The sequence below is a fragment of the Leopardus geoffroyi genome, chromosome B2, assembly GCF_018350155.1.
Source record: "Leopardus geoffroyi isolate Oge1 chromosome B2, O.geoffroyi_Oge1_pat1.0, whole genome shotgun sequence".
In the NCBI taxonomy this organism is placed as follows: Eukaryota; Metazoa; Chordata; class Mammalia; order Carnivora; family Felidae; genus Leopardus; species Leopardus geoffroyi.
This window is the reverse complement of record NC_059332.1, coordinates 121,097,756-121,123,062: the sequence shown is the minus strand read 5'-3', so window position 1 is coordinate 121,123,062 and position 25,307 is coordinate 121,097,756. Positions and strand designations below refer to the sequence as shown.

At 40.2% G+C, this 25,307-nt stretch overlaps 1 protein-coding gene across 14 annotated transcripts in view; it reads right to left on the bottom strand.

Annotated features, from left to right (window-relative positions):
• TBPL1 (TATA-box binding protein like 1) overlaps positions 1-24,732 on the bottom strand; it is a 35,377-nt gene extending 10,645 nt beyond the window's left edge. The window contains exons 1-3 of one of the 14 annotated variants that reach the window (XM_045499693.1): positions 24,255-24,713; positions 17,386-17,468; positions 14,646-14,733 (exon numbers count right to left, since the gene is read on the bottom strand). The gene's annotated coding sequence lies outside the window, so the exon portion shown is untranslated. Of the gene's footprint in view, positions 1-14,645; positions 14,734-17,385; positions 17,469-23,284; positions 23,640-24,254 lie in introns of those variants that run through there. The other 13 variants (XM_045499694.1, XM_045499690.1, XM_045499700.1 and 10 more) reach the window with 13 other exon arrangements.
• Positions 24,733-25,307: the final 575 nt, after the last annotated feature.

The following is a 25,307-nucleotide window of genomic DNA, read 5'->3' as shown; positions in this document are numbered from 1 at the left end:
ATTCACCCCACAACTAACATCATACTCAATGGTGAAAAGCTGAAAGCTTTTCCTCGGAGATCCAGAAGAAGTCAAGGATGTCCACTCTCACCACTTGCATTCAGCACAATATTGGAAATCCTAGCCAGAGCAGTTAGGCAAGAAAAAGACAATGCATCCAAATTGGAAAGGGAAAAAGTAAAATTGTCACTTTTTGTGGATGGCATGATTTTATATATAGAAAACCCTAAACACTCCACCAAAAACACTTTTGTAACTAATAAATGAATTCAGGAAAAGCTGCAAAGTACAAAGTCAATATATAAAATCTGTTCTGTTTCTATATACTAACAACAAACTATCAGAAAGAGAAATTTTAAAAACTCAATTTATAGTTGCATCAAAAAGAACAAAATACCTAGGAATAAATTTAAACAAGGAGATGAAAAACCTGTACACTGAAAACTGTAAGACACTGATGAAAGAAAATGAAAAACAAGTAAATGTATATTACATGCTCATCGATTGAAAGAATTAATAGTTAAAATGTCCATACCACTCAAAGCAATCTAGAGATTCAACGCGATCCCTATCAAAATCCCAATGGTATTTTTCACAGAAATAGAACAAACAATCCGAAAATTTGTACGGAACCACACAAGCAATCTTGAGAAAGAACAAAGCTGGACTCCGATTTCAAACTATATTACAAAGCTATAGTAGTAGAGATCAGAACAGAATAGAGAGCTCAAAATAAACCCACGCACGTTCAGTCAACCGATGTATGAATAAGGAGGCAAGCACACACAATGGTGAACAGTCTCTTCAAGAAGTGGTGCTGAGAAACCCGGGCAGCCACATTCAAAAGAATAAAACTACACTCCTATCTTACACCACACGTAAAAATAACACAAAATGGATTAAAGACTTGAATGTAAAACCTGGGACTATAAAACTAGAAGAAAATGGGTGGTAAGCTCCATGATACCACCAGTCTTCGCACTGAATTTCTGGATCTAACTTTAAAAGCAAAGGCAACAAAAGCAAAAACAAGCGAGCGATACATCAAACTAAAAAGCTTCTGCACAGCAAACAACATGAAAGGCAGCCTAATGAATGCGAGAAAATTGCTGCAAATCATATACTCAGTAAGATGTAAAGTCCAGAAAATAAAAAGAACTCTTATAACTCAATAGCAAAAACAACAAACTATCTGATTAAAAAATGGGTAGATTTCCAAAGAAGGCATACAGATAGCCAACAGGCACATGAAAAGATACTCAATTAACATCACTAATCATCAGGGAAAAGCAACTCAAAACCACAACGAGAGATCACTGCACATGTGTTAGAATGGTTGTTAACAAAAAGACACACAATAACAGGCACTGGTGAGGATGTGGAGAGAAGGGAAAGCTTGTTCACTGTTGGTGGGAATGTAAACTGGTGCAGCTACTGTGGAAAACAGTATGGAGGTTCCTCAAAAAATTAAAAACGATCCAACAATTCCACTTTTGGACAGTCATCTGAAGAAAGGGGAAACATTAATTTGAAAAGATATATGCACCCCTACATTCATCACAGTATTATTTACAATAGCCAAGCTATGGAAGTAACCTAAATGTCCACTGATGGGTGAATGGATAAAAAAAGATGTGGTATATATACAAAATGGAATACTTCTCGGCCATAAAAAAGAAAACAAATATAAACGACTTAAGCATTCGATCCAAGAAATCAAGTATAGGACAAATATAAATGACTTCAGCATTCGATCCAAGAAATCAAGTAAATGACAACCACAAAATAGAAGGAAGAAAATGGTAAATGAAAGTAGAAATAATATAACTAAAAAAGCAAACATGGTAGAAATAAAAGAAAAATTCAACTCCAAGTTTTGAAATGTAAAAGATTCCAATAGTTTTTTCATATAGGAATATTAAAAAGTTAATTTCTTCAATTTTTTGTATAGTATAGAAAAACAACATAAATATTAGAATCTTTGTATAGAAAAATAACATATATATTAGAGAAAAACAACATATATATGAAAAGCACAGTTAACTCTATTTTGATATAAATAGAATTATCAATGACTTTCTCACTGCACAGGGCCTAACATTAAGGCATGGTTTAATCAGGTGTTTCGTCCTGTGCTCCAAGTATGCCTACTATGAGTTGTCAAATATTTCCTCCTAATAAAAAGCAGAATTCAAAACTGCCCCTGCCCTAACTTCAGGAACTATCATATTTCTAGCTTCTTATTAAGTCCATTACAGTTGTGGCCAAAAGCACAAACTTCCAGTTATAAAACCAGTAAGTCCTGGAGATATAATGTACAGCTTGGCGACTAGAGTTAATACTACCATATGGTATATTTGAAAGCTAAGAGAGTAGATCTCATCACAAGAAAATAAATGTGTAACTATGTGTGGTGATGGATGCTAATGACATAGTGTGGTGGTTATTTTGCAATTCATATATACATATATATATATATATACACACACACACACACACACACATATATATATAAATATACACACCTATATACATATATATATATTTTTTAAATCATTAAGTTGTATACCTGAAACATATTATATGTCAATTGTATCTCAATAAAAATTTTTAAATAGTCTTAGAAAAAATTCCTCATAGAGGCTGAAGCAGCCTCTTCCTCACTCAATGATTTTATGGATAAGAACACATTGTGTGTTTTAGGTTCTCTGACTTTTCAGTGGTATTCAAAAACACTACTTCGGTAACCCTCACAAACTGCAACCTTAAAGCATTACTTGGAAAACACCGCCACCTCCTGGCTTTTAAGACAAATTGTATCAAAGACTACAGGTGATAGCGTGGGTTTGGTTCTAGACCACCATGATGAAGCGGATAACTCAATAAAACAAGTCAAATAAACGTTCTGGTTTCTCAGTGCATATAAGTTATGTTTACACCATACTATAGTCTATTAATTATACAACAGCATTATATCTAAAATCATCAATGTATAAACCTTATTTTAAAAGTACTTTATTGCTAAAAAATGTTAACCATCTGAGCTTTCAGCAAGTCAATCTTTTTGCTGGCGGAAAGGAAAAGGAGAACATGGAAGGTTCTGCCTCCATGTTGATGGCTGCTGACCGATCAGAGTGAAGCAGTTGGGGTGAAGATTGGGGTGACTGCGGCAATTTCTTTAAGACAATAAAGTTTGCCACATGGATTGGATCTTCCTTTCATGAACGATTTCCCTATAGTAGGTGATGCATTCCCTATAGTAGGCAGCCACTGTCGAACTTCTTTCAAAATTGAAGTCAGTCCTCTCAATCCATTAAACCTACTGCATTATCAGCTAAATTCATGTAATATTCTAAATCCTCTGTTGGTCACTTCAACAATCTTCATGGCATCTTCACCAAGAGTAGACTCCATCTCAGGAAACCACCTTCTTGGCTCTTCCCTAAGAAGCGACTCGTCAGCCATTCAAGATTGACCATGAGATTGCAGCAATTCAGTCCCATCTTCAGGCTCCACTTCTTTTTAATTTTTTTTTTTAATGTTTATTTATTTTTGAGACAGAGAGAGACAGAGCATGAATGGGGGGAGGGTCAGAGAGAGAGGGAGACACAGAATCGGAAGCTGGCTCCAGGCTCTGAGCTGTCAGCACAGAGCCCGACGCGGAGCTTGAACTTGTGAACCACGAGATCATGACCTGAGCCGAAGTCGGACACTTAAGCGACTGAGCCACCCAGGCACCCCCGGGCTCCACTTCTAATTCTAGTTCTCCTGCTGTTTCCACCACACCTGCAGTTACTTCCTCCACTTTAGTACTGAGCCCCTTAAAGTCATCCATGAGGATTGAAACCAACTTCTACCAAACTCCTCTTAATGTTGATATTGTGACCACTTCCCATGAATCATGAATGTTCTTAATGGCATCTAGAATGGTGAATCCTTTACAGAAGGTTTTCAATGTACTTTTTCCAGATCCATCAGAGGAATCACTATCTGGGGCAGTTCTATAGCCTTATGGAAATGTATTTCTTAAACAATAAGACTTGCAAGTTGAACTCACTCCTTGATCCATGGGCTACAGAATGGATGTTGTGGTAGCAGGCATAAAACGACATTAATTTCATTGCACATCTCCACCAGAGCTCTTGGGTAACCAGGCGCACTGTCAATGAGCAGTAATATTTTGAAAAGAATCTTTTTTTTCTGAGCAGTAGGTCTCAACAGTGGGCTTACAACATTCATAAACCATGTTGCAAATAGATGTGCTTTCACCCAAACTTTATTGTTCCATTTATAGAGTACAGGCAGAGTAGATTCTCTTAAAGATCCTAGGATTTTTGGGATAGTACATGAGCACTGGCTTCAACTGAAAGTCACCAGCAATATCAGCCCCCAACAGGAGAGTCAGTCTATCCTTTGAAGCTAGCATTGACTTCTCTCTAGCTATGAAATCCTTAAACAGCATTTCATTGCAATCAAAAGCTATTTTGTGTATATTTAAAATCTGTTGTTTAATGTAACCACCTTCCTTATCTTAGCTAGATCTTCTGGATAACTTGCTTCAGCTTCTACATCACCGCTTGCTGTTTCACCCTGCTTTTAGGTCATGGAAATGGCTTCTTTCCTTAAATGCACCACCTCTGTGAGCTTCAAACTTTCTTCTCCAGCTTCCTCATCTTTCTCAGCCTTCACAGAATTGAAGAGAGTTAGGGCCTTGCTCTGGATCAGGCTTTGGCTTAAGGGAATGTCGGGGCTGGTATGACCTTCTATCCAGACCACTACAATTTTCTCTGTATCAGCAATACAGTTGTTTTACTTTCGTACCATTAATGTGTTTACTGGAGTAGCAGTCTTAATTTCCTTCAAGAACGTTTCCTTTGCGGTCACAACTTGACTAACTGGCACAAGAGACCTAGCTTTTGGCCTACTGCAGCTTTTGACACTCACGAAGCGTAATCGTATCTGGCTTTTGATTTCAAGGGAGTGTATTTCTTCCTTTCACTTGAACACTTAGAGGTCATCAGAGGGCTACAAACTGACCTAATTTCAATACTGTTGTGTTTCAGGGCACGGGGGGGGGGGGGGGCGAGGAGACAGACAGGGGGACGACCAGTTGGTGGAGCAGACACACCCGATACGTCTCAAGTCTACCACCTTAAACGGGAGCATTTCACGGGGCCCCAAAACAACTACAGAGTAACAGCAAAGATCACTGATCACCATAACAAACACAGTAATAATGAGTAAGTCTGAAACACCTAGGGAATCATCTAACTGTTGGAAAGATGGTGCCAACAGATTTGCTTGGTGCAAGGTTGTCACAAACCTCCCGTCTGCCAAAAACGCGGTATCTGTGGAGCGCATTAAGACCAGTAATAGCTCTAGTACATTTTATACTTTCCACACCAGGAAAGATATTGAAACTGAAAGGCCACAAAAAACACTCTTCGTAAAAACAAGGCAAAAATACCCCCAAAACCTAATAAAAAGCCAGAAGAACAAAACGAAATAAACAGAGCACAGAAAAATAACATCTTAGCTACTCCGAGGATATTCAAGTTGCATCTGAGGACACCAGGAGAGCGGCCTCCAACGCTTTAACCACAAGATCACCCTCCATGATTTGAGAAATGGCAAAAGTAGGGGAAGACTGGATTTAGACCCATTTGCACACAACATGAACGCTCACGGTCTCCTGGAGATTGCTCTTTTCTACAGGTGAGGCATGCCATCCAAAGTAACCTCATATTCTTCATAAAGCTCTCAAAATAGCACATCAGGACACAGACGTTGTGTCCTGACTCCAACAGACGACTTGACAGTCCCTCAGCACACGCCTGTAACCCAGCTAACGTTGTGCCTTTGAAAAAGCCAACGTTCTTTCACATCTGTTTCATGGGACAGGAGAAACCTTACTTCTTCCCTTTCTCGTCTGGAAACTGGCAGTATCACTGCAACCCCCCCCCCCCTCCAAGGTGCTGTGAAGGATTAAGTATGGTTATCTATGTCCATACACCACACAGCATGCATTAATTAAATGACAGCTATTACTGCTTGATGGATTCACAGGTAGTTGAATTTTATAACCAAATAGTATTATTTCATGAACCAATGCAAACCTTGAGAAGCCATATTAACAGAGAGAAAAAAATGGAGATCGCCACAGATTAGGCAGGGGTCAGCAAATTATACAATGGGCCAGTGGCCATTTTGTAAAAAAAGTTTTATTGGAACATGCCATGCTCAAGTGTTACCTAATGACCACGTGGCACAACTGAGCAGTTATGACAAAAACCAGATGACCCACAAGTCTAAAATAGTTACCATCCGGTCTTTAAGGAAAAAAAAAAAAAAGTCTGTTAATTCCTGGGCTGGCCCAATTAGGCTGTATCAATAAAATAAAATGCAACACTGATAAATTTTAAAGCCTACTTTTTTTTTTTTTTTTTTTTGAGACAGAAAGAGACAGAACATGAACGGAGGAGGGTCAGAGAGAGAGAGACACGGAATCTGAAGCAGACACCAGGCTCTGAGCTGTCAGCACAGAGCCTGACGCGGGGCTCGAACTCATGGACTGTGAGATCATGACCTGAGCTGAAGTCGGATGCTTAACCGACTGAGCCACCCAGGCCCCCCACCTACATTTTTATTAAAATACATAAAATGTTTGTCATGGTCCTTGATTGAACACTGGTTTGAACAAACCAGTTGTAGGAAATATTTGAGGGACATCAGTATGGATCTGAGTGATACATATATTGGGGAGTTACTGTTCATTTCGTTATGTGCAATGACAGACTAGTTACATAGACCAATATGCTTATTTTTTAGAGACACTACCAAAATATTCAGGGAGGCATGTCGTGTTTATAATTTACGTTAAAATGCAAGTGTTTTTCATTATCTGAACTCAGTAACAAATAGATTTGGATAAAGTTTCAGATGACTCCCTAGATGCTGGAATCCTGCTACAGGAACCAAACAAATTTGGACAATCTATTCTGGGATACAGAATAGATATGGACAGTAAATATAATTGTATTTTAGGACCAAAAAAATGTCACGTTACTGTTGCATGTCTTAACAATTGTTAAATGTACATGATAGACATACGGATGGGTATTCATTATACTATTCTCCCTTTAATTCTCTCTGAAAATTTCCATAATAATTTTTTTAATGTTTATTTGTCTTTGAGAGAGAGAGGCAGAGTACGAGCATGGGAGGGACAGAGAGAGAGGGACACACAGAATCCGAAGGAGGCTCCAGGCTGTCAGCACGGAGCCTGACGTGGGACTCGAACCCAGGTCAGATCGTGAGCTGAGCCGAAGTTGGATGCTTAACCGACTGAGCCAGCCAGGTGCCTCTCCACAATAATTTTAAAAAGTGTTTAAGAAAAGACTTTACTTCACACTAGGCCATACTAAGACAACATGAAGTTGTGATTATATTACTGAAAAAACAAACAGAACCTAGATTAGATAGGAGCACCTACAGCAAAGGAGTGCCTATAGCCTTTTTTGCTACCAAAATATCTCAATATCCAAACATTGTCATTTAAAGAGGGCAATGATAACCAGATATCCAGAGGGAAGTAGGATGGTATGAGATATAAAAATAGTGTGTGAGGGAAGTCTCAGGACATTTAGCGCAGGAAAGAAAAGATAGCAGTTGTTCTCAAATATCTGAATAAAAAGGAAACTGACAGAACCAGTTAAAGTCACATGGAAGCAGATCTCATGAAGCCACACCGATAAACAAATACCACTGCAAAGCAGGGGACTCCACAGAAGAGAAGTGTCACAAAAGGAGGCGGGGGGGGGGGGGGAAGGTGTGGCTAGAGAATTAACCAACAGTTAAGAATGTTATAGAATGAGTCTTCGATTGAGTATAAGATGAGACTAGATGGTTTCTAAGGTCCCACCTAATTCTCAAATCCCAGATTCTGACATCTTAGATGAAGGGAGGCTACTGACAAACTAGGCATTATACACTAAATTTTTATTTCAGTTCTAGAGCTACTGTGTCACTTTAGTTAAATTAACATCCCAATTCTCAACTTCCCGCTTTGCCTTCAACATGCATGTATGTTCAAAAGGGCAGCGGAGGGAGAAGACTGGCAGCACTACAGGGCAACAGCACAGGCACATGGACGAAGCTGCAAACCTTGAACCCGTGTGGCAGGGTGACATTCTATCATTCTGTCACCTGGTGCATTTCCGGGACCCATCTTTAGGGCTGGCATTTTTGCATTCTAGCCACAGAAAGAAAATTTTACTAACAGGACGCCTGGCCTAAAAAAAAACCCTTGTACTTTCCAAAGGAAAAGCTTATATATTATGCCATCCATATTACATAAAACATTCAACAAGTATTTAAGTATAAAGCAAAAAGTACTTGATATACAAACCATGATTACATTGAGTTAAACAGAAAGTTAAAGTATCTTCATTACTTTTGCCTCCACCTATGACTTAGTCTAAATAACAATTCTGAAGACCAGCCAGCTGGTAGCATTCATGTAAATACCTTGCATCAAAATGAACTGTTACGATTTTTTAAATCTGTATTAAGAAAACTACAAAAATACTGTTTTTATGGAAATTAATTAACAAGTGGTGGGTTGCCAGCAACTATCTATTTAAAAAAAATAGTAAGGAAAATTTTTATGTTTCAGTCAGTAAAAATATTTGTGATGGTGCCTAAAAAATAATGGAGGAAAATTTAATTTAATTTAACTTGATGATTTTCTGAATGTGTGCTTAATGAAAGGCAAATCAATGGTTTACACTCAAAGAAAAAGTTCCAGTTAAAACAAAACAAAGTATTTTTGCAATTTAAGAATAATCTAGTATCTACCTCATATTAATAATGTTTAAATAGTAGCCCACTTAAGAATTTCACTATTTCATCATGTACTAAGATCTATCTATAAAATAAGAGAACTTGGGGGTGCCTGGGTGGCTCAGTTGGTTAAGTGTCTGACTCTTGATTTCAGCTCAGGTCACGATCTAAGGTTTTGACATCAAGCCCCGGGTTGGGCTCCACGCTGAGCATGGAGCTTGCTTAAGATTCTCTCTCTCCCTCTGCCCCTCCCCAGTGCTTGAGCAGAGGCTCTCTTTCTCTCTCTCAGAAATAAAGTAAGAGAACTTGGATCCTAGTGGAAGCTTTGTGAAAGTGGGCTGGCTCTGAACGTTCCTACACTTATTTGCAAAATGCATACACCATTTACTCATCACATGATTTGTTTTGAGAAATTAATGAACACCTCCCAAATCATAATGTGCCCAATTAATGCCATATTAGTCAATGTTAACATCAACTAATGTATTACTGTGGATAACAAGAAAATAAGTATATTTTACTGAATATAACTTGAAATTTGCAGATTCAAACTCAAAAGATGAGAAATTGAGTGTACCAATTCCTTATGAAGAACAAAATTTACTTTGGATAGCTTTCTTAGCATTTCAAATAAATGGCCTTAATGCAGTATTTTAAGGAAGATACCACGTCATTTTCCAATCACATACAAAATACTCAAAGAAAAACAAGTCCTACCACAGTTATAATTACTAAGGTCCCCCCTCCCCCATGCTCAAAAAGGCACATGTTTTTAGGCTGCTGAATCCTTACATTTATCTGCATATTAAACAAGACTGAGATCACATGTATATTCCGTCATAGCTCGCCAACAAAGTATTCTGAAAAGGTCTTTGACAATCTGAGATACAAGAAAAACCAATAGTGAATTAACTGGTGAGGGTGAAATTCCTTGAATACTGATAAGAGTGCACTTTTAAAATACTACCACTTGTATTTATTCTGTTAACTGTCTCCGATTCTTTGTTCATTTTCCTTCTGAGATTTCTTACTGCTTTATACAAGCTTTTATATGTTAAAGAATATTAATCTTTTGCCGGCTTATGCTATTCCTTCGCTAAAATTCTTCACCTGTCTCACTCCTATTTGTTCTATAGCTCAGCATCCCCTTCATTCAATCAATTCTGTAGAAATGAATTGGAAATCTAAGCATTAGGCCTCATGCTGGGAGCGGGGGGGGGGGGGGGGGGGATGGTTGGGGATCCAGCCCTGAGCAAGACCTGGTAGAGGGAATGCAGGTGTTCTCAGCTCCAAGGTGAAGAGTACAAACTAATCAGACCTGAAGAAGGGCCAGCACAGCTCAAGTGGAAAGAGTGGCGCAAGACCAGGCTGGAGATGCACGGAGGGGTCATGCCTTCCAGACTACGTTAAGGATTTTCACATTCTCACATTCATCCCAAGAGCAATGAACTAAAAGAGAAGCAAGAAATGACATGAAGTATTTGCTTTTTAAAAATATATCCCCGGCACTTCTGTAATGGAAGAATGGACTGGATGATAAGAACGGGCAGGAAACTCAGTCAGGGTCCAGTGCAGCAGTCCTGGTGAGAGAGGGAAGCAGCGGAGACAGGGTGGATGAAGATGCAAAGAAGTAGACAGAAGAGTGACATTTCTAGAAGATGACTGAACACAGCTTTGCGGCTGATACAGAAAGAGGAAAAGGGGGTGGAGGATGACTCCAGGTTTGTTGCCTAACATACTATTTACAGAAACACTGGAAGGAGAGCAGGCTGCAGAACAGACAGGACAAGGAGCGATGGTGAGGATTCTGTTTGGGGAATGCTGAGTTGAAGGAACTTAGAAGACATCCATAGGGAGGTACAGAGCTGACAATTAGGTAAGAGTCCATCACTCAGGACAGGTCCAGATTAGAGGTAAAAATCTGAAAACCCGAGTAGAGAAGGTCATTAAAACCACGATGGATAAAATAAGAAATCAAAGGAACTGAGACATCCGATCCCTAAGACTGAGCCAGGGTGTCCCTACTCTGAGTCCCAGTACCATGTTGCTATGCAAACCACTATCACAGGATTTCCCCACGCTATAGTAAAACTTCGTATTTATTTATGTCTCCCTGGTAGACAATAAACTCCTCAAGCACATAATCAAATCTTACTTATTTTTACACCCAAACCTTAGCATAGTTCCCAAGACACTAGACACATTCAATAAAATGTCTGGAAGAGCTTAACTGTTAGCTTGAGATTAAAAAGCAGTACACACACACACACACACACACGTTTCAGAGCTCAGACTCTGGAATAGATCACTTGGGTTAAATCAAGACCCTACCATTTATCTATCAGCTGTGTGACCCTAGGTAAGTTATTTAATGCCTTTGTGCCTAAATGTCCTCATCTATTAAATAAGGCAGGTAATAGGACCTATCCTGCAGTGTTGCAAAAATTGAAATTTCATGCAAAACACAGTGCAGTACTAACAGTTGGTAAGCATTCAAACTTAGCCATTCTCATTGTTATTATTATCTCCTTTCTTTATCTTCCATGAATAGAGAAGTGTTCAAAACTGGAAAGGATTTCCAGTTATCTGCTGTGGTCCTCAAGCTTTGGAAAACAAAAACAAAAACAAATCATGTTCTTTCAAGTCTAAAAGCAAAGGGTAGAGGGGCACCGGGGTGGTTCAGTGAGTTGAGCATCAGGCTCTTGATTTCAGCTCAGGTCATGAGCTCAGGGTCATGGAATTGAGCCCCATGTCAGGCTCCTCTGCCCCTCTCCTCTGCTTTCTCCCTCTTTAAAAAAAAAAAAAAAAAGTGGGGTTGGGGGTGCTTGGGTGGCTCAGTTGGTTAAGTGTCTGACTCTTAATTTCAGCCTAGATCATGATCTTGTGGTTTGTGAGCTGGAGCCTCAAGTCAGGCTCTGCACTGCAGAGCCTGCTTGGGATCCTCTCTCTCTCCTCCTCTTTCTCTGCCCCTCCCCCACTCTGGATTTTTCTCTCTCTCTCTCTCTCTCTCTCTCTGTCTCTCTCTCTCTCAAAATAAATAAACTCTAAAAAAGACAAAGAATAAAAGGAAAAAGAAAAAAGCAAGTGGAAAAATAAAGAATATAATTTTGATGTGTCTGTTTAGTATTATAAAAAAATAGATTTAACAGTGATTTTTTAAAAAATCCCCAATAATAAAACCATTTCAAACCAAGTGTTTATTATGCAGAGTTTTTTTTTTTGGGGGGGGGGGGTTGGGGTTAGGGGAGAAGGGGAACAAGGAGAGAGAGGGAAAAAGAATCTGACCAAGTCTATTACATATTGCAAAATATATATTTTGCTTTTACTTAGCTAGGTACCTGCAAACACAGGAAAATTAGAGGTACAACAGATTTGGAAACTAAACTGCAACAAAACTGTGTATCATGTTCATTTCGCTTAAAGTGTAAATCTACTGTGTTCATTTCAAGTGTATGGCATAGGTTTTCTCCCCAGTCTTATAGGTCTTATTCTCCCATATTGTGAGCCATCATTTCAAAAACTAGTTACGTCTGTCACTTTATAGAGAATCTTGATATTTGTCCTAACTTACTGGTAAGTAACCACACTTTGTGAAACTAATTAAGCCACTAATAAGCTAATAAAACCACATAATTGTAAAAAGATTATCATTTTCTTGGTAGTATAAATATTAACTCCCTAGGTGGCCAGTAAGCTGAACAACCCCTCTTTCACCTTCTGGTTGGTGTCAGGGTTGACTCCCATAAAGTTCAAAGTTCTCCGTATTCTGTATTCTGATTTTTATGTCAGGGACATGAATGCAGGGTTCAAACTTGAATGCCGACAGCTCACCAAGAATTTACTCAAGAGAAAGCACCCCAAGGTAGAATACAACATGAGAAATTTTCTATTTTGATGGTTTCCTTTCAACTGCTTTTACGGGCTTACCCTTCGTATAAAATGTGTGCTCTCGTGTAGACAACCTGTTTAAGGTCTATGTCATGTATGAGTGCCATTTTAAGAAAAGGAAGGTAGAATTATGAAATAAATTAGCTAGTTGGAAAACAGTAATACAGAGTTCAAACTTTTCTAGGTAAAAAGCAGTTTTTACTATTTAGTAAAAAAGTAACATACTTAAATAAAAGCAAACAGGGTTACAGAATGAATATCTTTCCACATGTAAGCACCATTAAGAACGTCTTAATTTACTCAGAACTGTCAGATCTTTAATTGACTGAGGGCTGAGTCACGTTTTTTAAACTGGAAATTAAGGTCTGTGAGAAAGACAAAATATTTTAAAACAGCACAACAGTAAACTGAGTAATTAGATAACATACAAGTAAAAGAAAGTATTCTTACATAGAACATAAATCAAGAATGATAATGAAGTTTTCTGACTGCAACACTAGCTCTTAACTACTAAGTAAAAGATAAAATAACAACTACAAAAAGCATCAACCCCCAGAGATATTGATTAACTAACCTTCATCGGGGGCCCTAATTTTTAAAAACATTGCCAAGTTGTTTCTAGTGGGCAGCCAGCTGAGAACCACTGGGCTGCAACACCACAACAGGTCTCGAAATAATGGAATTTCCCTTTCGGCAGGTCCTTAAAACGGACTCTACTCTCATATTAGGCCTGTTTATCATTAGAGAACATCAAGACTTCTGTAGTCTGTTTACCATGCATTGTTTCCTTAACTTGATTCATGCATGAAACTGTCATACTCTGCCCTGTGCCTCTGCATGGTATGAAATGTTTAGGAACGAGCGGCTCACTGCTGAATCTGATGTCGCAGTTGAAACTCCCTCCTGACGGACCTCTCCAGAGCATAAAGCACGGGGCACTCCTGACTCTCAAAATTCTCCCTCACCACCCCTAGTTTTGGCTTCTGAGGCACCTTTCCCTAGGTTCTCCTCCCATCTCCAATACTTTTCTGCTCTGCAAATTGGAAGTTCTTCACTGAATCCCAGGACAGTTCCTGAAAAGCTCAACAATAGGTTCCAGAGGTGAGGAACCCCTGAAATTGTGCACACACAAATTTGGATGTGTACCTGAGGAGGCCATTTGTTTTTCATATTCTCGATGAATTTAAGAGCCCTGAAGGTTACAAACCTTTTCTTCTATAAGCTTTCCAAGCTTCAACTGTTATCTCTGAGTTTATGACTCCTACGTCAATCCTAACCTATCAGAGATCTGAATCCATTTTCTTCACTGGCTGTGCGGTATGTTCATTAACTTAAACCAACATATCCAAAATCAATTAATCCCCTCAGAAATACTTGTGGTCTCTTAATTCTTCATTTCAGTTGATGGAGCCACCCTCCAACACTCAACACCTGAATCAGAAATTTCAGAATCAATCATCCTTCAGCTCTTGTCTTTCTCTTACACCCAGTTAACTTTTCACTTTGCTTCTTTTCTGCATCCGAAGCATCAACATTTTATTTTAGGCTTTCACATGTCCTTATGACCACGGCCTTCTAATGGAACTTTGCTTGCAGTATCCACAATCTAGTCCATCCAACAAATAAGCTCTCTTCCTAACTGTGCCACACCCCTGCTTAAAGAAAAGTCTGGCTCTCTTGCACGGACACATGGAATCTAACTTGCTTGGCTTGGAATGCAGTGAGCTTCGAGCCTCCAATTTACCTTTTGTGACCTAATCTTCTTCCACTTCCAACACACCTTAACAACCTCAACTATCTCTCCTCCAGCAGACCTTTTCTTAATTTTAAATTTGCCTAGGATGCCCTTTCCTCATTGCTTCACTAACAGACTCTTACTTGTGGTTAGACTCATTGAATCCACAACTGATACGAACCAAGCACTGTAGCTGGACACTGGGAATACAGCTCAGAACAATGGTCAGAGAAGGAAACTTCACAGCAGCTGTATTCCGGTAGAAGAATCTGACAATGAACAGATAAGCAATTAAAATAATTAAGAAAATGTGATCTATGTTGTGAAGGGAATAAGAGGACACAAGAGAAACTCTAGGAAGAATGATGCAGGCAGGCCTTTTAAGTTCCTCAGAGACGAAAAATTATTCTTAACGTGCGATCTTGTAGGGTAAGAAGGAACCAGTCACGAAACACTAAGAGGAGCTCTCCGAGCAGAGGGTACCGCAGAGGTACCGTCTGCATGATAACCGTGGGCTATAGGCACCACACGCCTTGAAGAGAGCTGTTTAATATAAATGTGTAACCTTTAGAATTTGGCTTAGCTGGCACTTGGTCATCAACTCAACAAATAGTTGCTAAATTAGATGAATACTTCAAGAACAAGTGAAAAACCAAATTGTGGGGTTGGGGAGTAAGTAGGAAGGGCAGACATTTTTCACTGTAACAGGTAAGAAGCTTAGTAGCCCCAAACCACTCAAGTTCTCTAACAGCATCTATTATGTCCCTTATTTAACTTACTGGTATGTTCTGCTTAGTGTTCACACACCTAACAAGTTATTATTGGTTTCAGTTTAGACCCCCAAATCCTGAAGGGCAACTGTGTTTCAGGAGCTTTTACAAATACAGAAGTATGTTTCTGATGTAAAGAAAAGAATTATTTTAATTAAAACACCCATACAGATCCTTAACGTTTTTGATGTATATATTCCCTTTCCTTTCTCCTAAGGGTTACGTTCTCCATTTTAACCCCAGGAGTCCTGTGAGCCCTAAACCATCCATACCCAAAGTTCATTCCATGGTAGCTGGTCACAGACCAGCCAACAGGTCAGTTGCTTCCAGCCTACCAGTCGCACAATTAAATGAATATGATAATAAAGCCATCATTCCACTCTTTACAAAGTAAGAGTGAGGATGTAACACAAGGTGAATTAAGAATGTAGCTTCAGACATTTGAAACTCTTCCAATTTAATCAGCCCCAAACAAAAAGCCTAGAAAGAGTAAATTAAAAGGCACACATTCTTAATAGACACACATTCTTAATAGACACACAAATTAAACAATTATCCAAGTGGTACTGTACTATGCACTGAAGGAGAATTTTCAAGATCACTGGGCAGCCAAAGGTTTTCTCAGCTTTACTACCCTAAGGATTCACACTAGCAGTATGCTGCTGAGACGATAAAAGAGTTATTCGCATGGCTGTTCGTCAGTCATAAACTGTTCAGCTGTGTCACATACCTTAACTGCCACCATCACCAAAAGAGGAGGAAAGAACTGGGTTAAGAAATCTAGTGTACCTTTGAGATTAGCATACCAACGTTGTGCTGAGGCAGGTCTCATGAACTGGTGACTATGCCTTCAAGAAGGCTGTACCATCCACATCTACCCTAACCTGCCCCCAGCAGAGATTCTGGGATATATATGGTCAAGCCGTGCAATTAAAGGATGCTCATCACAACTTCACCGGGTTACACATGCATACGAATAACTGGAGACAGCCAAGAAGCTCACTGTAGCCATCAGCTGGTAAGGAAAAGAAAAGGCTCTGCACCTTGAAAGAGGCTCTGCAGCAATTCACAAGGACTGGGGTGGTTCTTATTCCACAGAAGGTTCAGGTTTACCAGGAATGTTAGCTGAGGTTCAAACAACGATGGGTTCTATAAATGGTGACCATAGTCAAAAACCAAATTCCCATCTTCGTATTGGTGCTTTTAGACTACACATTAGCTTTATTATCTTTATATCGCAAGGTCAGCAACACCTGTCCATGAAAAAGTGTGGTGGAAAGAACACTAGGGAACATTTAACAATGTGTCAGTCAGACCTTCATTTCAAAACGGGCTTTTATTCTGGACAATATTAACACCTTGGAGACCTGTTTTCGTAAAAATCTCCCACTATAGTCCTTAGAATATCTAAAAGGATATATGGAGGTGTGTATGTATAAACTATGTATCTATATCTCTATAGATATATCTATGGATATATATCTATGGATATAGATATCTACAGAGATATATATAGATACATATGGATATAGGTATCAGTGAAATAGCCATGATCATTTCTTTGCTTATCTCAATATTTTTCAGATCCAGAATCCATGATGGCTATAGAAATAATGTCAACAATATTATATCAATACTATATCAATCTAGTCAACGAAATGACTACTCAACTAAATCAAGAACATCAACTAAACTTCCCTCTCTTTAAACAGGAAAACAAAAGCCACATCTCCACATACAAGCATATACGCCAATCTTCTTAGGGGACAAATAGTATAAAAACCAACTAAAACAAAACAGCACAATATGGAAGGGTTATAAAACTCGACCCCTGTACGTTTAAAGCAAAACATATTTTTAATAGCACGTTTCATATAAACTTCTGTAATATACCTTTTATGAAAACATTATTTCAACTAAAAACCAAGACCTGGATGTCAGCCAAAACAGAAAAGAATAGTTTGCAATTCACTGTATTTAAGCAGAAACATTTATTTTCTAGTCAGCAGTTTCAAATGTCCTTCTAACTAAACTAAAACATTTGTACTTCACTTTAAAAAGTTAACCATTTTAATAACAGCCTAAACAAAACTACAATTATCAAGCTATTCCCCTGATTAGGTAAGCCTCGGTATCTGGTGTTAGCCTTACCATAAACAAATAATTTTCCAGTTCTATGCGGTCATCCTTGAGTCACTTGAATTACTGGAGCAGTGCAGCAGTCTCAGCTACTTCTAAAATTACAAGAAAGCTACAATGTAGGACATTTATAGTGATAACAGAAAACACAAGTTAAATGGCCTGACAAAGACACCAACAAGTTTCAAGTTTATCACCATTTAAGGTTATACAAGCAAAAATAGTATCCTCTAAAGAAAGAGGAATTCTGCTAAATAAAACCATCAGGGTCTATTGCTTTTATTCAGAAGCACCATACAGCAAAACAAGTGGTCAAGTCCACAGGGTAATAGCATTTCAATAGCTGCAACGTGGTGCCAGATCAGGCTTTGTTGGCCTTCCTTTCCCAAGAAACAGAGATGTCTCTTTTTACTTAGTCCATCTGCCGTAAGTGCTAACCAGATGCCTGTGTGATAATTCAAAATTAAAACAAAAGTGCTTCCCTCCCCCCAGAACCTAACAGCAGGGATGAGTCTAAGTCGGTAATCACACATCAAGAATTCCAGTGCTTTAACAGAAAGCCTCCATATGAAGGACACAAACTATATAGCTGGTTCACCTTTAATGTGCTGCCTAGTACCACTGCTGTCAGCATCAGGGAATATTTGTTCACCTAATTATGCTGAGCATTGTTCCAAATGCTTTTCACTTAATTCTCACAGCAATCCTACAGGGTCGTACTAGGATTAGTCCCATACCGTAGTTGAAACAACTGGGGAATCAAGGCAGTGAAATAAATTACTCAGGCCACATCATCAAAAAGCAGCACAGCCACTGTATTGAACACAGACAGCCTGTATCCTGATTCCATACTGTTAAGTGCTATATTAAGACTAATCCTAAGAAAACAGTATAACTGGTTTTGACTAAAATTGTTCTGCCTCACAATGAAAATACCTGTAATTTATCAACAAAAGAAGGCTCGCACCTGATTCTTTGGAACTATTTAATTAACAAAAACAAATTTTTACTTCTTTTAAAATTTTATGCGTTCTCATCGAGGGAGTTAAAAACCAAAAACAGGGGCGCCTGGGTGCCTCAGCCAGTTAAGCATCCAACTTCAGCTCAGGTCATGATCTCACAGTCTGTGGGTTCAAGTCATGCATCAGGCTCTGTGCTGACAGCTCAGAGCCTGGAGCCTGCTTCCGATTCCGTTTCTCCCTCTCTCTCTTTCTGCCCCTTCCCTGCTCAAGCTCTGCTCTCTCTCGCTCGCTCAAAAATAAACAGACATAAAACAAAACAAAAAAACATACCACGGACCAATGTTTATAAGCAGATCTCTATGGTGTTAAATACAATTAAAACAGTAAGAGTCCTCATCCACACATGTCCTGAGAAAAGCTTCCTCAGTACACAATCTGATTTTCAGTACTCTTGCTTGATGAATGAATACTGCATGCTTGAAGTTGCCAGCCAAACTTTTGTGCTGTGTTGTTTTTTTTTTTCGTGAAATTTTAAACAGTTTCATTATTGATTCCTGCACGAAGGCCCATCCGAACTGTCCCAGAACTCACTTTAGTGTGTTTAACATTTAATGGGATCCCTAGCAGCAGGTGTCCCATACAAAACAAGCCATCGAAGCCAAATTTTGAGTTTTATCACCAATCACAAGATAAGACCAGATGAATATAAATTCTGATACAAACTGATTCTTTTTCACTAATGACCTATTTCTAGAATCTTGGTTTTTCCACAACTACACAGAAACACACACTCTGTATCTTTCTTCTTAATAAAAGGTTGTATCACAAAAGTCAAATTTGTATACGCAGCCTGGCAAGACCTCAAACACACATATACTCTTTCACCCTTTCGAAATTTCCCAAGGTGATATTCATGCGAGCAAATACTGCTACTCAAGGCAGTAAATCATTATTTTTACTGTTTGAACTGCTTTAAAAAAAAAAAATCCCCAATCATGTTAGAGAAGTTTTTGCTTATAATTTGCAGCCAGTAAAACAAAAAAACAAAGAAAACAAAATAACTGAAATTGTAGGCATCAAGAATTAGATTACTAATTAGATTAGATAATTAAAGGTTCCCCTCATCTACCAGATTACCCTCTGAAGTCAAAGAAAATAAATATACCCTTTTATTAACATGTTCATCTTCAAAATACGTACACACACCTGCATGACATTAGCATACAATAGGATGGCAACTCATAGTCCTGATCCTCCAGAAAGTCCTAATTTTATCAGGCATAATGAAATCTGTACATCCATAGCACCAGGCAGTGTGTAACAAGGGATTTAGAATACAAATTTGTGTGTTGTGTTTCGGTATTCATGGTATGTCCATTTCTCTCCTATCTACAAGTGCACAAAAAGCACCTGAAGAGAAACACCTTTCGTCCAGCTTTACATACTCAATGCGGCATTAGGCATATAAAAGGTGTAACAAATCTGAGTGTACGTTTCAGGAAATCCTTATTTTTTAATTCAAATGTCACAACACAGCTAAATTTTCAAAGCACTACAGGTCTTCAGTTAAACACACGGGGTAAACATTCTACTATGAATTCTTCTAAAATCAATTTAAATTTTATTTTTCAAAGCAATAATAATTTCATCACATGGTCAATGATGCAACGGAAGGAAATCAATCACCAGATTCTTACCGGCTCCCTTCGCCTAAAAACAATGCTGACACCCATTCAACTAGATTATACAATATTTATTGTAAGTGATGTGCCACATCCATGATAAGAAATAACATTCTCCAATAACATTCGGTTGCATGTTTCATATGTATTTGCTCTACTTTAGAGCAAATTCTGCACATTCTATACACGTATATAGTAGTTCCCCTCATTTGTAGAGTGTATGTTCCAAGACCCCTAGTGGATGCCTGAAACTGCAGGTAATACCAAACCCTATATACACTATGTTTTTCTCTGTACATACATACCTATGTTAAAGCGTAATTTCTAAATAAGGCACAGTAAGAGATTAACAACAGTAATAAAACAGAACAATTATAACAATGTACTATAAGAAAAGTTATGAGTTATGTGAATGTGGTCTTTCTCAAAATATCTTATTGTACTATACTCCCCCTTCTTTTTGTGATGTGAGATGATAAAATGCATATATGTTGAGATGAAATGAGGTGAATGATGTAGGCCCTATGACCTAATAACCTAATATTAAGCTACTACTGACATTCCGACCATACATCAGAAGGAAGGTTGTCTGCTTCCAGCCCCTGGCTGACCAGGGGGAACTGAACCCACAGGAAGTAAAACCACAGATAAAGAGGGGACTACTGTATATCCACAAAAGTTTTGATATAAAAATTATCCACATAAAGAAAAATTTGTGGGAATCACTTAAATTGTTCCCTCAAACTTGGCAAAATGTAATTTCAGTTAAATATTCCCATGCAAAATGATCAGAAAAGACTGATACTAAGAAGGTTTTCAGAATAAAAATTATGAAAATCTGAGGTTCAATTAAAAACACAGTGAGCTCTACAATACTTTTAACCTTTAAAAAAGTGACTGTGTCTATAATTATAGTACTACCACTTGAACTTGTAAAACACCTTTTAATTCTGAAAAGTGACAATATTTTTTACATGCTTTATTTCAATACAGTCCCAGCATGAGGCTCTTAACCTGCTGTTCTGCACAAACAGAATGAATACATAACATCTGACATGACCACTTCAATTCTACAAATAAAGGGGAGGGATACAGAAGAAGGAAAATACAACAAAGTTAACATTAATGAAAAGGATATATAGCCCAAGGATGTATACCGAAAACTCCGTAAGAAACAAACAATACAAATAGCCCAAAAAATCATTTGGACTGTTACATGATTAAATAAGGATAGGAACTAAAACACCACCAGACACTGGGAATGTTACAGTAGAGAGCAGGGAACACAGAAATTGGATTGCCACTAAAGGTGGAAGCTAGGGCCTGACCCCCACTCAAACACGGAACAGACAGGGAACCACAAACAGGTCTCGGTGAAGTATGTGATGGCAACCCTGTGATTGAGGGAATTCACTTAAGTCTCAAGTGCACTATGGAAATCTTGGGACTCAACATCCAACAGCTTCAAGTGTGGTCCTCCCCCAGGATATCCTTCATAGAAGAACAGCTTTATGAAAAGATTAAACAATCCTTGATTCATTAACCTAAAGGTGACAATCTTGGGTTTTTCCTCTTAGAATCTTAAGCAACTCTAAATCTCCCAATGTTTATACTTTCCATTAAAGGTAACTGCCCACCTCTTTGCACATCCATGAAAGTCCTTTAACAAGAGATACTGAACCCCAACTCCATGAAAATGCCTGTGTTAAAAACGCTATTCTGGCTATAGTGAACCAATCAAGAGCACTTATTAGCAGACCATTAGTTTCTGATCTTGAAGGCAAAGAGTATGAAAAGAGGGGGCTGAGAATAAGGATGACACATTTTGCTTAAGACAAGCCACCTTAGCCAAAAAAAAAAAAAAAAAAAAAAGCTTGAGACAAACAGAAGCTGTGGTTGACATAATTGCTTCTGTGATTTATCAGTTTTATTTTCATTGTTAATCCTCAACTTTATATAAAGAGCTTTATTCTCACTGGACATGAAGATGATATTCTCTTGAAGGTATATGTGGCCATTTCAGTATGCCATAGGGAAACCTCATTTACTGACCTGGAATGATTTGGGAAAGTATAAAACCACTAAATAGTGATGTAAAGCACAGAGATCATATAAGCTGACAAATATTTACCTGGAGGTATCAAACTGCAAATAATTCTTTAAACCAGATAGCGATAAAAGTCCCTTCTCCATTTGAATGGCCTGCCATTTTCTCAAACTTTAAAAGAGACAGCAGATTACGCTCCGACTGCTAAATCTTTTCCTTGTATTTCTATTTTTCAATTTTCTCAGGGATTCTGTAATTGGTTCTTCACACAAAAATCACACCAGGCTTGTTTCTCTCTCTCTTTTTTTTACCTTCAGCCAATTTTAAGGCACTGTTCTTAACCCTAAATACAGAAGCCCACGCTGGTTAACTGCCAGTGTCGCTTTGCAACTGCAGGTGACAGACGCAGCCAGAGAGCTCACAGATGTGAACTGGCTGGCTGCAGTCTGAGTCTTATTGCAATGAGCACACTGACAGAGCCCGCAGATGCACACCGCGGCTGAAGGAGTCTTAAAAACCGTCATTCTCAATTAAATTACTTTTAGGGCTCTTACGGGCTATCATTAAGCGCTTATCCCAATTCTGATCCTCGCTTAGCTCTGCCCACAATTCATTTTATCTTCCTCAGTTCCGGACCCTTCATCAAACCTAATTTGGGTAATAATAATAATAATAATAATAATAATAATAATAATAAAGCGGGGCTGTTGGCATTGCCGGCACCAGTAACCGGGGAAGATGCTATTTGGTAGCATTCCCGCCGCGGCAGAGGCCGCTGGAAGTTTTCTGGGAAGCAATGGACCCCTAGCATCTTTGCACGATTCTTCTTGTCCAGGGTGAGGGCTTCACAGAAACGGATGGGGAATCTCCCTTCTGTCTTTCCCAGGGGTGGCTAACAGGAAAAATAAAACACCTCTTGTCTTCTGCTACACCCCGCTCGGTTAAGCTCGCAGGCAGGGACGCCCCGCCCCCCCACGCCGTTATCCCTGATGAGCTCCCCAAATATCACCCGGTCCTCCCAAGAAGTAGACCCTCCCTCGGCCCCCGGACCAATTCCTCCCACCTTAGTTCCTCTCCTCGGGTCGTCCGCCCCCGCACACCCCACCAACCGTACGGCCCGGCTCGCACACGCCAGCCCCGGCGCCCAGATGCTCGGCACCCGGCGCTCAGGCCGCCCGGTCGCCCGCGCTCCCCCCGCCCAGGGTCGCCTACGGGGTTACCGTGGGAAGAGGGGGCGGCGGCAGAGAACGCGGCGGCAGCGCTGCTGCCGGTTACGTCGGACGCGGAGGATAAGCTGGAGGACAAGGATGATGATGAGGCGGGCGCGCTCCCCAGTCTCCATGGAACTCCCGCCCCGACCCGTTGCTAGGAGCCCCCGAGGCTCGGGCTCCGTCTTTCGTGCTTTGTTGTTCCGGGTACTGGGCGGCCGCTTCTTCCCCGCGACAATAAATAGACCAGACGCAGGGGGAACATAGAGACAGTGCGCGGGGGCTAGAGCGCCGCCGGACAGGGCGCCCCTGGGCTCCTCGCTAGCCACTCATTTCCGGCTCTCACTGCTCCCGTCACTTTCCCCCGCCCCTTTCCCCACTTTCCCTTCCTCCTTCCTGGTCCCCCAAGGTAGGCCCCTCCCGCTCTTGGGCTTGGCGACGTCCGGGTGTTGGGGGCAGGGACTGCTACTGGGCTGGACTTCTTTTGCTGGAGGACCGCCTAAAAAGGTTTTGAAAAAACTGCGTGATCTTTGTACCTTTCTAGCTCATCTCTAAACATGAGTACGTTGTTCCTGGCATACAGTATAGTATAAATGGACTTTAATTTTTTTGTCAAAACCTTAGAACTTTCTCGTTAGCTCGTTCAACTTCAAGGTCCACCATTTAACGCAATTAGCAAAACTAGTTCTCAACAAGTAAATTTATTTTCTAAGACATTTTCTGTCTGAAAAAGTCCTATTTTCGCTTTTTTCAGTTAAACGCGTTAATTTACGACGTCATGACAAACCTCTCATTAAGGAATTCTAATTCTAGTCCTAAAATACAGCGGCAGGAGATGATAGCGGAAGGATGGATGGACAGATCGATAGAAGGGTGGGTGGATGGGTGGGTGGATGGATGGATGGATGGATAGATAGGTAGACAGATAGAGGCAGGGAGCTTCGGTCACACTTCTGTCGCCTCTCCCTTCCCTGTTCCTTACTCAACTTGGGTTTGCGGTCAGGACTCCGCCTGGGAGCCCGAGCACTTCAGAGGCTTATACGCGGCGCAGTCAGATCCTGGAAGGATGGACCGGGGCGAGGGCGGCTGCAGGCTAGGGCTGGGGAGCCCAGCAGGAGAAACGGTGGCTCAGGTCGACGGGCGTAGGAGGGCGGTCACTCGAAAGCTGGGCGCCTGGGGACTGAGACTCTTTCACGGCTCTGCGCCCAAGTAGCCCTGGAATCCGGGGACCCCGAGAGGCGCACACTCGCCAGTTTGAACGGCCGCGCTGGGGTCCGATGAGCTCTCGGGGGTGGCCTGAGAGGCGCTGCCCGCGGGAGCGAGAGTCGGGTAACGGCCTGGGGAGCGCCAGGCGGCGCAGAACCCCGCGGCGCCCCCGGAGTCCCACTCTTCAGGCTGGCACGGGCCTCTGCTCCCGAGCTCAGCTGCAGCCAGAAGCCTCTGGCCACAGAAGAGGCCGACCGGCAGCTCTGATTTAATAAAAGGCCACAAGGCGGGGTCATGGGTATCTGGTCTCTGATTGGTGTGAATCGTGGATGAAAAATGATAATGCCACTATCCGTTTGAAAATGAAGGCAAGGGCTGACTTCAGGGGATTTGGGAGTATGCAACCATTTGGGTATTTTATGATCTACTGGGTCTCTAAGGATGGCTCTTGATCTTTTGCTTCCTACTCTAAGTATTCAAAAAATATCTGAGCATTTAAAAGGCTCTGTAGGTGAATGGAATTTCCATTTTGCTGCAATATTTGTACTAACTTATTTTCGAATAGTATTAAATAATTGTAGCTTGGTTAGGTATAAGTGAAGAAAATAAACGAGGCTTGACTGGAAAGTAATGTCTGTGTCATACTGGGATGATGACTCTTAGGAGGTAACATTTCAGCTGTTAACTGAAAGCTATGGGAGTGGAAGGGATGTTCAGAGAGTGTTCCGGACAGAGGGAACAAGATACGCTAAGAGTTTGCTATGCCGAAGCATTAGCGTGGATGGAGCGTCCTGATCTAATCAAGGGAAAGAGTGACATCAGATGAAAT